This window comes from Phaseolus vulgaris, chromosome 4 (genome assembly GCF_000499845.2).
Source record: "Phaseolus vulgaris cultivar G19833 chromosome 4, P. vulgaris v2.0, whole genome shotgun sequence".
In the NCBI taxonomy this organism is placed as follows: domain Eukaryota; kingdom Viridiplantae; phylum Streptophyta; class Magnoliopsida; order Fabales; family Fabaceae; genus Phaseolus; species Phaseolus vulgaris.
Window position 1 is genome coordinate 37,091,103 of NC_023756.2, and position 14,032 is coordinate 37,105,134.

Genomic DNA, 14,032 nt, shown 5'->3' on the forward strand with positions numbered 1-14,032 from the left:
CAAGTTCAAGTTAAAGCTCAACCCGGAGAAATGCATTTTCGGCGTGGAGGCTGGAAAGTTCTTGGGTTTTCTTTTGACTGAAAGGGGAATAGAGGCCAACCCGGACAAGTGTGCCGCTATCTTGGCGATGAGAAGCCCGACTACAGTGAAAGAAGTCCAGCAGCTGACAGGTCGGATGGCAGCCCTATCTCGCTTCGTGTCAGCGAGCGGAGAAAAGGGACATCCCTATTTCCAATGTCTGCGGCGCAATAACAAGTTCGCTTGGACGAAAGAATGCGAGGAAGCTTTTGTCAAGCTAAAGGAGTATCTGGCGAGCCCGCCGGTTCTGTGCAAACCACTGGCGGGTACCCCTCTCAGGTTGTATTTCGCTGTGACTGAAAGGGCAGTGAGCGCAGTGCTCGCCCAGGATCAAGATCAGGCTCAGAAGCCTATTTATTTCGTGAGTAAAGTGTTGTAGGGCCCAGAAACGAGATATCAGGCCCTAGAGAAGGCTGCGCTGGCTGTGGTGTTTTCGGCGAGGAGGTTGCGCCACTACTTCCACAGTTTCACAATACTGGTGATGACTGACCTGCCCATCCAGAAGGTCTTAAAGAAACCTGACGTTGCAGGAAGAATGGTGAAGTGGGCAGTCGAGTTGTCGGAATTTGACATTAAATATGAGCCTCGAGGCTCGATCAAGGGGCAAATCTTCGCAAATTTTGTAGTCGAGCTCTCATCAGAGGCAACGCGGGTCGAAGGTGACGATTTCCGTTGTACTCTCGGTGGATGGATCGTCGAACCAGCAGGGGAGCGGTGCTGGAGTCATATTGGAAGGGCCCAACGGCGTGCTGATCGAGCAATCCTTGAGGTTTGCCTTTAAAGCGAGCAACAATCAAGCAGAGTATGAGGCGCTGATCGCCGGGATGTTGCTGGCCAAGGAAATGGGAGCTAGGGTGCTGATGGCTAAGAGTGACTCGCTGCTAGTCACCGGGCAAGTAACAGGCGAGTTCCAGGCTAAAGATCCACAAATGGCGGCTTACTTGGCGTATGTGCAGGAATTGAAGAGTTCCTTTGCCTCTTTTGAAGTAGTGCATGTGCCCCGAGAGCAGAATGCCCGAGCTGACTTGCTGGCTAAGCTCGCCAGCTCAGGCAAGGGGGGTAGGCAGAGGACGGTGATTCAAGAAACTCTAAAGACGCCAAGGGCATTTGTAGCAGATCACCTGGTCCTTCAGATAAGCAGGTTGACGGAGAGAGCAGCGAGAAGCCACAAGTCTTTGACGCAAGAAACTCTGAGATCGCCGAGAGTTAGAGCTTGTCGAGGAGAGAAGGTGGACGTGATGCAGGTCTGCGCCGCCCATGAGCCAGACACTTGGATAACACAGTACAAGCGGTGCTTGGCAGATGGCCTCCTCCCGCTAGATCCAACAGAAGCTAGGAAGGTAAAGAAAAATTCCAGCAAGTATACACTGATTGATGGCGATCTGTACAGGTTTGGGTTCACTCACCCACTCCTGGAATGTATACACGGCGAGAAGTGCACGAGAGTTATGGCAGAGCTCCACAAAGGTATATATGGAAGCCACGTCGGGGGTCGAGCTCTGGCCGCAAGGACTCTCCGTGCAGGCTACTATTGGCCATCTATGAGAGAAGATTGCAAGAAATATGCCCAGTGCTGCAAACAATGCCAACAGCACGCCGATTGGCACAAGGCACCTCCCGAGGAGTTGAAGTCGATCTATAGCCCTTGGCCGTTTCATACTTGGGGAATCGACATCCTGGGACCTTTCCCGCTGGCGATCAGGCAAATGAAGTACTTGGTGGTGGCGATTGAGTACTTCACCAAGTGGATTGAAGCAGAACCAGTGGCCCAGATCACCGCGCACAAGATCGAAGGTTTTGTATGGAAGAACATCGTGTGCCGGTTTGGAGTGCCTAAGCGCCTGGTGTCTGACAATGGGACGCAGTTTGCAAGCCACCTGTTGAAGAAGCTTTGCGAAGGAGTGGGAATTCAACAGGTGTTTGCATCCGTCGAGCACCCTCAAACAAATGGCCAGGTGGAATCAGCTAATCGGGTGTTGTTGAGAGGTTTGAAGAGAAGGCTCGAGAAAGCCAAGGGAAGTTGGGCTGAGGAGGTACCCCATATAGTTTGGGCGTACCACACCACCGAGCAGTCAGGAACCCACGAGACCCCGTTTAGTTTGGTCTACGGGTGTGACGCCATGATTCCAGTGGAGATCCAGGAGAGCTCGCCGAGATTCCAGAATTTTGTAGAGGAAGACTCGAATGAAGAGAGAAGGCTGAACCTGGATCTGCTGGATGAAGTCAGGGAAGAAGCGAGGCTGAAGGCTGAGGCGGTGAAGAGGAGGATCGAGCGAAGATACAACTCAAAGGTGGTGCCAAGGCAGTTTAGAGAAGGCGATCTGGTGATGAGGAAGGCCCACCAGTACGAGATGGAGAACAAACTATCACCCAAGTGGACTGGGCAGTTCAGAATAACCGAGGCGCTCGGGAACGGAGCCTACCGCTTAGAGACGCTGGAAGGAGGGGCGATTCCTCGCACCTGGAACGCCACACACCTGAAGTTGTACTATAGTTAAGAGCTTTGTAAGTAAAGACAAACACAATGTTACATTACAATGTCTCTGTTAAAACAGTTTGAAGGGGGCGCTCTTTTTTCCCTAAGGAGGGTTTTTAATGAGGCCACCCAATAAAAGAAGAGTTTTCGAAGTATAAGGTGTTTTCAGATTGCATATGTGCTATTTCCAAAAGTTTCGAAGAAAGACCTTGTCATTCGTACATGATTTAAGGCACGAAAAGATATGTCGCGTGTTTTCTAAAAGTTTTAAAGTCCTCATCGTTTTTTGGCGATTAGAAGCACCAGTTAAGTTTTTAAAGTCCTCATCGTTTTTTTTGGCGATTAGAGGCACCAGTTAAGTTTTTAAAAGTCCTCATCGTTTTTCGGCGATTAGAGGCACCAGATAAGTTTTAAGTCCTCATCGTTTATCGGCGATCGGAGGCACCAGATGAAAGACCTCCTCGCCGTCGAGCGAGTGCAGGCGAGAAAGAGGAAAAGTCCTCCGTGTTTCTGGGAGCGAGAAGATGTAACTCCCGGGGCAACGTAGAGGCAAGTTAAAGACCTCCTCGCCGTCGAGCGGGTGCAGGCGAGAAAGGTCCTCAGTGCATCCAGGGGGGAGGAGATGTACACCCTGGGCAAGTTGAGGCACCGGATAAAGTCCTTATCGCCGTTGTGCGGGCCAAGGCCAATTAAAGACCTCCTCGCCGTTGAGCGAGTGCAGGCGAGAGAAAGAAAAGGACCTCAGTGCATCCAGGGGGGAGGAGATGTACACCCTGGGCAAGTTGAGGCACCAGATAAAGACCTTCTCGCCGATGAGCGAGTTCAGGCGAGTTAAAGACCTTCTCGCTTATGTGCGAGTATAGGCAAGATAAAATCCTTCTCGTCTTGAACGAGTTTAGGTATGGCGAAGAGGGTGGAAGAAGCTTGAAAGGTGGCTAAGGTTGGTTCGAAGAGAACGCCTAGCTAGCCGGTCTTTAGCTCTGAAGTTCAGGGGAGGTAAAGGAAGATCCTAAAGGGCGTTTCTCCCCCAGATAAAGAAATGATTGCCAAAGCACGGGGCCAGGAAAAACTGGTGTTACCAAGAGGTCTTGGCGATCGGGAAAAGTTCAAACACGGCGAGAAGATTGAAAGACTTTCTTGATAAAGCAGGTCGAGTGGGACGTTGTTTGAACCAATGATTAAGTTACAGTTCGTTGCTTGGAAGCTTTTCTTATGATCAGGTTAGTGCCTCAAGGGTACAAGTTGTTTAAAGCGATTGTTGCTTAAGTTTGAATCGGCTCGAAGCAGTTACGCCAAAGGTCGTGTTTGCAAAATCACTAAGTTAAACTCGGCAAAGTTAAACATACAAAGAAGGTGAAAGCGCTCAAAAGAAGTCAGAAGAAAGAATATCCAAGTTTCGCTATTGAAATAAGTAACTGTTCAAAACACATATGCAAGAGTTTTTACAAGGTAAATACAAGTGAATTTATAAAGAAGCAGATGGGGTGGAATTGCTTGAGCCTTCGGCGGGAACGACCTTTCCATCTACTACTTCGTTGTTTAACGACACCATGCTGAGGTCGAGATCAGGGAATAGGCATGCGAATTGCTCCCGAGCGGCTTCGAATCCAGCAGTCAAAATCTGAGCAGAATTTAGCTTAAGTTCTTCAAATTGTCCTTGAAGCTCTTCAACCTGTTTCTTGAGCTCCTTGTTCTGCTGCCCCAGCTCTTCAACCTGTTTTTTGAGCTCCTTGTTCTGCTGCCCCTGCTCTTCAATCTGTTTTTGGAGTTGTTTGTTAGTCTCTTGAGCATGGAGAAGGTCGTCAGTAACCTTCTTGGATTCTGTTTGAGCTTGGGCCAACTCGGCAGCCATCTTCCCTTTCTCCTTGTTTGCCTCGGCGAGATCAGCCATGGCGTCGTCTCTCGCTTTCTCTACTTGCCCAAGTAGCTTCTCGCGGTCGATTGACCTTTGCTCCAGTTTTTGTACCTTATCGGCATTAGCTTGAATGTGAGCCTCCAAGTCGCTCGCCTTGGTGCGCAGAGGCACGATTTTGCTTTCTAGTTCAACTTTCTCTTGGGCAAGTTCATGGACTTTGCGGCGAAGGTCAGCAGCTTCCTTGCGCGCCAGCCTAAGCTCGGTACTCAGGGCATCCTCTACTCGAGAGTGTTCCATTTCCGCGAGCGTCAGGCTGAATGACACCTTCTCCACCTCAACCTTCATAGTGCTATTTTCGGTCTTGAGGTTGTAGAGATCGTCTTGAAGCCGCCTGGTGGAGCTCTCCACAGCCCTCGTTATGATCGATGGGATATCCTCTGCAATGGTTTTGAGTTTGGCGGTCAGAGGTTCCCACATCCTTGTGACTTCAAGGGAAAGGTTGGATGCCTGGAGAGGCGCCAGGGGGGCTTGTGGAGGGTTCTCGCCGCCACCTTCCTTAGCAGGGTTTTCAGTGATTGCTTCCTGGCGTGGCGACGCAACCGGGGACTCGGTAATTAGAATTGGGGAGGTGTGAGCAACCTCATCCCCGGTCGGAACGTTCTCCGCAGCTGAAGCATTTGAAGGAGGGCCCCCTCCAGCTGAGATATGGGGCGTAGAGGCACTTGGGGGGTCCTCCAGAAAGTTTGGCTCTTGAGCCTCAACTGCTGGTGGCGCAGTGGCCAATGGAGTTGCTTGGACTGGTGGTGAAGGGGCTGGTGGTGTTGGCGATGAGGGAGGAGGAGCAGGTGTTGATGGTGGTGTTGAAGCTGGAAGAGGGGGTGGGGCAGGTGGAGAAGGTGGTGCCACCCTTTTCCTCTTTGTAACGAGGCCATCCTCAGTGACCTCGTCGTCCTCTTCCTCCTCCTCTTGGACGACTTGGGGGGCTTTTCGCTTTGGCCTTTTAAGGACCAGTTTCTTTCGTTGGGTGGGCTCCTTGGGCGGTGATCGCCCATGAATGATGGCCTTCTCGACCGCCAAGTTGGGCACCGTCTGGGAACCGGTCGCCAACCCGTGGTTGCGGGCGAGCGCCTTCAAGTCGGCGAGCATGTTCTTACCCAACATGGTATCTGCATGAAACGAAAGTGCATGAGTTAGCTCAAAGGGGAAAAAGATTAGTGTACAAGGCAATGAGACAGCAAAAACAGGCATATGCAGAAAAGATAAAACCAAAGTCTTGTGCGTGTCGCACAAGACGCCCAGAAACAATATCAGAAACAATGTCAAGACAAGAGTGTAGCGTCCTGACCTATTTGGAATTCCAACTGGTCCTCAAAGAACTCGAAGGAGATCAGGGTGGGGGTCAAGAATGTTATATGGGCATCTGCCACCCTCTTCCAGAATAGGCAAAGGTCTCGGTCCAAAGCTCCCATGCTATCAGGACTTCTGGGCCTCCTGAAGCAGCTCTTGGACTCCTTTTTCCCCTTGTCCACCCAGTACAAGGGGAAACCGTCGAGAAGGGAAGTGTCTTTGTCATTTGCGCGAACCTGGATGAACTTCCCCTTCCAATCCTTGTACGACTGCTGGAAGATGGTGAAAATGGATCTCCCAGCAATGGCATTCAGGCTGACCCACAGGCGATCTCCTGGGTGCTTGGCCTCAAACAGGAATAAAAACACGTCCACTGACGCGGGCAACCCCAGGTGGGCGCACGTTATCTCGAAGGCTTGGACAAACGCCCAGCTGTTGGGGTGAAGCTGGGCGGCAGCGATGTTGAGCTCGGTTAAGAGTTCCCTCTCAAATCGAGTAAGAGGGAACCTGAGCTTGACCTTCTTGAAGAAAGTGGTGTAGACGAAGCAGAAGGGCCCATCGGCGCTCACTTTGTCGTCGGCGCACACTGGCAGAGCGGCGGGGCAAGGCAACACCATCATTCTCTCATCGTGCTCCTTGTGAAACGATTGGTGGGCCTCGTCCCCATTGGTCAATCGCAGAACCGCTCCCGCAGTGTTCACCGACGAGGTTTCCTTTAAGAGGGTTGGGTTAGCCCATGGGTATAAAGTCTTGAAGTCTGGCAGAGGGATGGGGGCTCCTCCAGCGTTAGGTGGAGTCGCCTGAGCCATGGCAGTTTAGGAAGATGCAGGCCTCACAGCCTGCGAAGAGGGAGCACCACGAACTTGCATTAAGTCGTGTGCTTGTGAAGGAGGGTTTCGCGCTGATGGAGGGGGGTTCGGGGTAATCTTGGTGCGAGTCATGGTAGCAACTGCAAAGGAAGAAGAAAGAGAAAGAATAATAATCAGGAGGGTTACAAAGGCTGACTCGATCATAGAAGGAAGGTGAAAGACGAACGAATGTGAGTTCGTTGCGACGATCGACAAAGCCTTAAGTTACGCAGAAGGAGAAATGGAAAAACAGCCCACAACGTATGCACCAGACAGTTACAGGATGATGCAAATCGGTGAAAATGCAAGGGAACCCAGCAGATGAAGGAAAGTAGTTACCTTTCGATGATCAGGAGAACGTTGAAGGGAGGTGGTGATCTAGAGCGTCGAGGAACGTCGAGAGCTTTCGCAGAAGGAAATGAGAGCGTATGCAAGTGTGAAGAAAGTGATGGAACAGTAGGAGCGTAAGGGGTTTAAGGGTTTTCAAAATAAGTTTTGGAAGCGCTAACGGCAGATGAAGAGAGCCGTTGATGAAACCACGTGTCGAGCGATCGGTGAAGGGTTTGGTGGAGCGTCAGAGCAGCAGAAAGTACGATCGCTTGGAATTCTGCGTCAGTGCCACGTAGATCGATGTTGACGAGGGCTCTTTCAGTCTTTTCGCTAGACAAGTCTTCGCTTAAGACTGGGGGGCTTGTGTACCGCCCTGGTGGACAGGTGTGATGACGTGGCATCCTGCCACAGTGTAGGCGTGTTGACAAGGCGCCAGGTTGGTAGATAGGAAGGAAGTCGGGAGGCACGTGTGGTCGCCGATTGTTAAGTTGGCGTGTTCCGTTTCCCAGTTTACCAGAATAGGCGATCGCCAGGTTGAAGATGAAGTCGCCAGATGTAGACTCAGGCGACCAGGCAGTCGGAGATCGCCAGAATAAGCACATCGCCGAAGACGAAGGAGAAGCAGATTATGAGGGCGGCCGGCGAGACCACAGGGAAGGTGTATGAAGGCCCTAACTCGCCAGTTTCAGTAGAGATCGCACTCCTAAGTTAGCTATTCACTGGGCAGTACCATGCATAAGTAACTTAGCCAAAATAAGAGTAGAAGCAGCGCCAAGTCAGGGAGCCTCCAGATGATGGCACGTGTACAGTTGGATGCGAGCCACGTGTCCAAGTCTGTAACTGCCAGGAGAGAGAAAACCACCAGGTATATAAGAGTTCTTAACAGATTTTCTGAGGTACGCACGTTCAGTTCATACACTTTACGCTTGCGAGAGAGAGAGAGGATTTGCACGGTTCTCGTTCTTAGTATTTGGTGATACCGTCACTGACTTGAGCGTCGGAGTGCGATCGGCCGCAGCGGCGCCGTATCGTTTCTTTGCAGGTTCTTGAGATAGATCCAGAGGAGGAACGGAAGTGAGAAGCGGCGCGCATGTCGATCCTCTGACGAGGCATTCTCCAGCGCTCCGGTCAACAGGCAGGATCACCTACCATCTCTCATGCCAAGCCCTACAAGTTACAATGGTTGAGTGAGGTGGGTGAGTTAGTGGTGAACAAGCAAGTCCTCATTACATTTTCCATTGGTAAATATAAAGATGAGGTCTTGTGTGATGTTGTTCCAATGGAAGCTACTCATATACTTTTAGGTAGGCCATGGCAATTTGATAGAAAAGTTTTTCATGATGGCTTTACCAACAAAATTTCTTTTAACTTCCATGGACACAAAGTCATTCTTAAGTCTCTCTCTCCAAAGAAAGTACATGAGGACCAAGTCAAAATGAGAGAAAAGAGAGAGCAAGAAAAAGATATAAAAAATTCCAAAAGAAGCCTTCTCATATCTACCCAACAAGTCAAAAAGGTAATAGTTACTCACAAGCCTATTTTTTTAGCTATTCCTAGTACTATTGAATGTGAGTCGGCTAAGGATAGTCCCACATGTTTGGACAATTTGGTAAATGAATATGAAGATGTGTTTCAAGATCCTCCTAAAGGTTTACCACCTCTAAGAGGGATTGAACACCAAATAGACTTCATGCCCGGGGTTTCTTTACCAAATCGCCCTGCATATAGAACCAATCCCCAAGAGACCAAAGAAATTCAAAGACAAGTTGAGGATTTATTAGCTAAGGGGTGGGTACAAGATAGCATGAGCCCATGTGCTATGCCTGTCATACTTGTTCCAAAAAAAGATGGGACATGGAGGATGTGTACGGATTGTCGCGCTATAAATAACATTACCATCAAATATAGGCATCCCATTCCTAGGTTAGATGACTTGTTGGATGAATTACATGGGTCTAAAATATTTTCCAAAATTGATCTTAAGAGTGGTTACAATCAAATTCGAATTAAACATGGTGATGAATGGAAAACCACTTTTAAGACCAAATTTGGTTTATATGAGTGGTTGGTCATGCCTTTTGGCTTGACTAATGCTCCTAGTACCTTCATGCGACTCATGCATCATGTTTTAAGAGCATTCATTGGCAAGTTTGTTGTGGTTTACTTTGATGATATTCTTATCTATAGCTTGTCTTTAGAAGATCATGAGTCACATGTTAGACAAGTTTTAGAAACCCTTAGGAAGGAGAAATTGTATGCTAATCATGCTAAATGTTTCTTTGCATTAGATCATATAGACTTCCTAGGGTTTGTGGTAAGTCATAAAGGGGTGCATGTAGATCAAACAAAAGTTGCAGCAATTCAACATTGGCCTACACCCACCAATGTCAATGAAGTACGAAGTTTTCATGGACTTGCTAGTTTTTATAGGCGGTTTGTGAAAGACTTTAGTACAATTGCCGCACCTTTAAATGCCATAGTAAAGAAGGATGTGGTTTTTAAGTGGGGACAAGAGCAAGAAAATGCTTTTCAAACTTTGAAGGATAAATTGACTAAAGCCCCCATTCTAGCCCTTCCTAACTTTGCTAAGACATTTGAAATAGAATGTGATGCCTCTAATATAGGCATTGGGGCCGTTCTCCTTCAAGAAGGACACCCCATAGCTTATTTTAGTGAGAAACTCAAAGGGAGTCATCTCAATTACTCCAATTATGATAAAGAACTTTATGCTCTTGTTAGAGCTTTGCAAAATTGGCAACACTATCTTTTCCCAAAGGAATTTGTGATCCATAGTGATCATGAGTCCCTTAAATATTTGAAGAGCCAGAGCAAGCTTAATAAGAGACATGCTAAGTGGGTGGAGTTTATTGAGCAATTTCCTTATGTGATCAAACATAAACAAGGTAAAATTAATGTTGTTGTCGATGCTCTTTCAAGAAGATATACCTTGTTAAATGTTTTGAATGTTCAATATTTAGGCTTTGATCACATAAAGGAACTTTATAAAGATGACTTAGATTTTTCTCTAATCTATCAAGAGTGTTCCAAGGGAGGTCACAAAGACTTTTTCTTACATAATGGTTTTCTTTTCAAAGGAAAAAGACTTTGTGTTCCCCAAGGATCCATAAGACAATCTCTTGTTGGAGAGGCTCATGAGGGTGGGCTTATGGGACATTTTGGGGTGGCTAAGACTTTAGAAACATTGCATGAACATTTCTTTTGGCCTCACATGCGCAAATCCGTACATACCTTCTGTGATAAATGTATAGCATGTAGGAAGGCTAAATCAAAGGTCCAACCCCATGGTTTATATACCCCTCTTCCTATCCCTACAATGCCTTGGGTTGATATTTCTATGGATTTTATCTTAGGACTACCCAAGACATCGAAGGGTAAGGATTCCATCTTTGTGGTAGTGGACCGTTTTTCTAAAATGGCTCATTTTATTCCATGCCACAAAGTGGATGATGCTTGCCATATTGCAAATTGTACCGTCCCGTACCCGGGCGTTGACAAAGTCAAGGTCAAAGTCAACGTGAAGGTCAAAGTCAACGAAAGCGTCGCCAGGGTAAGGCGTCGCCCAGGTAAGGCGTCGCCTAGCAGGGCATCGCCGAGAAAGGGCGCCGCCCAACTGGGTGTCGCCAAAATGGAATGGTACAAGGGCAAGGTGACCACGGCGCCCTCCCCGATACCCATGGGTAGGAAAGATCATGGAGGGGGCGACGCCGTGGGAAGGCCCCAAACCCTGGGTAACCAGGGAACAGTAATAAAGAGGAGAGAAAGGTGGCTTCAAGGCCATGGCAACAACACCAGTGTAGGGCAGCCTGACTCGAGAAGTACCCCTGCCGCCCCGGAGATGCCTTTGGGACAGATACGGCTCAAAGAGGAAGGTCACGCCCAGGGTAGCCGGGTGCAGGGTACAAGAGGAAGGCAGATACGCTCTCAAAGTGAGTGACTAGATAATTGGGGGCATGAGTTGGCACCCAAAAAGTCACCCCTAGCACAGTAGCACTCCCAAGCAGGAGGACTCACATGTAGAAACGTCCCCAGATGGGCAGAAACGCCCTCAGATGGGGTCAAGGCGTCGTGAGGCCCTCCACGTGTACGACAGCCAGGTCAGAATAGAAACACCCTTTAGTCAGGTGCCAGGTAATTAACGTCATTCAATACAGTTTCCGTTTCGAGCGTTCAGATACTATGATGGCTCCCAAGCGTTTCAACGTCTTAAATGGGCTACGTTTTCTAATTAAACGCTTTAATGAGTGCGTTACGTTTGTGATTAAAAGCGCTTTAAGGCGCTTTAAATGCTTGGGTAGTTTAAATAGCGCGGAGAATGTTGGAAACGGGGTTCGAACTTTTGGCAAATTGACCAGAACTCTCTAGTTGCTTGCTCGTGTTTTGAGATTACGTACAAGGGACTGGGGAAAGATTTTTGCCTGAGGGAGAAAACATACACACAAATACACAGTTCTTTTACCACCTTCAGAGTGCCATACGCGGTGCTCAGAGACGGAGGTGCACAGTTTTGGTGTTTCTTGCTGGCTGACTTGAGCGTCGGAGTGCAAACGGCCGCTAGGGCGCCCTTTTGTCCTCTTTTTGCAGGAATCCACAGGTAACCAGTGGGAAGGAGTCCCTAGCTGACGGTTGAGGTCGCGCACGAAGACGTCCCAGTCAACCGGACGGAACATTTGGCGCCCACCGTGGGGCCGATATAAACATCAGTCCCATCACAAGTTCGAGAAGATCAACTAAGTTGCAGTAACGTTGGAGGAGGTTGGAGTGACAATGGCCCCCACTAGACGAGGTACAGCACGCGCAACCCCAGCAGAACTATCCATGCAACAGGTTCTGGAGATAATGAGGGGGCTGCAGCAGGATATGGCGGAGTTGAAACTGGAACAGGAACGCATGCAGGCAGATCTTGATGCCTCGCATGAGAAGAATGAAGAGCTCCACCGCGTGAATGAGGAGTTGCGCCAGGGCCTGAGAAATGATCGGGGGCGGCATGGACATGACGAGATGGAGAACCGTTTCCCAACAAGGGAGTTTTCCACTCCTTTCTCGCAGGAGATTCTAGATGCCGTGATCCCGAACACGTTCGCAGGCCCCAAGGTGATCTTCACCGGGATGGAGGACCCAGAGACGCATCTTGCTGCATTTCACACACAGATGGTCCTGGTAAGCGGTTCTGACGCCGCTAAGTGCAAGCTCTTTATGAGCACCCTAACTGGGATGGCTATGGACTGGTTCATCAGCCTCCCGGACGGGCATATCACATCTTTCCGCCAATTGTCACGATTGTTCAGGGAACAATACTTAGCAAACAAGGCCCCGCCGCCAGTCTCCTACGATTTGTTTGATGTGAAGCAGTATCAAGGGGAGACCCTTAAGGAATACATCAATCGGTTCGGGGCCCAGATTGTGAAGGTTGGAACGACAGAGGAGCCTATGATCGTGTACGCGTTCCTGAAAGGCGTATGCCCTGGTCCTTTTGGAGAATCCATCATTCGCAACCGCCCTAGGACTTTTGCTGAGTTACGGCGTCGGGCGGTAGAACATATTGCTTCCGAAGGGGAGGTGTGCGTGAAGCGCACCAGCATCGTACCCTCACGCTCGAGGGGACCGGCGCGAGCTCAACCCGTCAGGGTCAATGAGACCACGATGGGAAGGAAGAAGCCAGATGTGAGACGCCCCTACGAGGCCAGAAAGCCCCAGCCCCGGGGTCCAGCGGGAGGCGATCGCCCGACCAGAGAAAGAGCGAGACCGGCGAGGTACAACTTCGTGGTTGAGCTGAAGGATTTGATCGCCGTGCCTAACATAGCTGAGAGGCTGAGGCGACCGGCGAAGACCGACAAGGTGTTAGGGCCTCGCAAAGACTCTTGGTGCGAATTCCACGAGGCTTTCGGGCACCACATTGATAACTGTCTGTCGTTGGGTTACCAGCTAGATGAGCTGGTGAGGACTGGGTTTTTGAAGGATTATGTCGCGAAGCCCACGACGACCACCACCTTGTCGCCGCCGCAGGCGGAAGAACCAGCACACGAGATGCCTGTGCTTGGCTAGGTCCACACCATCGCTGGAGGTTTTTCCGGCGGGGGACCCACCGCCTCCCAGCGGAAGAAATACGCGAGGGGGGTCAATTGAATCGAAGAGAGACTCTCGGGGGAGCCGTGGGAGTTGGATCTCGTGTTCACAAGAGGAGACCTCCGAGATGTGGTACCCCACGACAACGACCCCGTTGTCATCTCAGTCGTCACAGCCGGAAGGAAGGTGCACAGAGTGCTTGTTGACCAAGGAAGTTCGACAGACGTCATGTTTCTGTCGACCTTTAATAAGTTACGGCTGTCCCCCGATCTGTTGAGTCCCTACACGGGGTGCCTGTATGGGTTTGGGGATAACCAGGTGGAAGTCCGGGGATACCTGGAGTTGAGGACTACGTTCACGGACGGAGAGGCTTCCCGTACCGAAAGCATCCGGTACCTGGTCGTGAACGCCAACTCCGCCTACAATATTTTGCTGGGCTTGCCGACGTTAAACCGTTTGAACGCGGTGTCCTCCACACGTCACATGAAGATGAAGCTGCCAGACCTCAGTGGTCAGGTGATAGTCATCAGGTCAGACCAGGAGGAGGCAAGGAAGTGCTGTGAGAACAGCCTGAAAACGAAGAGAGGCGTGTTCATGGTATATGAACGTCCGCCGAGCGCGGACACGACGATGGTTGAGGCGACGCCCGCTGGGTCGACGCCTAACGAGGCCCTACCAGCGAAGGCGACGCTCGAAGCTAATGTACCAATGGAGGAAGGCCCTGAGGACGCAACGCCCGTAGAAGAGGCGACGCCCGTCGAGGATGATAGCAGGGAACAGCCAGCGGCTAACGCCGTAGAAAGGGAGATTGGCGGCAAGACATTCAAGTTAGGGAGTTCGCTGAGCACAGAAGAACAGGAAGGGGTGGCAGAAGTGATTTCGCGCCACCTGGATGCCTTCGCATGGTCCGCCTCGAATATGCCCGGCATCGATCCCGATTTCCTGTGCCACCACCTCAGCATGGACGCCACGGTCCGCCCCGTGCGCCAGAGAAGGAGAAAGTTCAATGAGGAG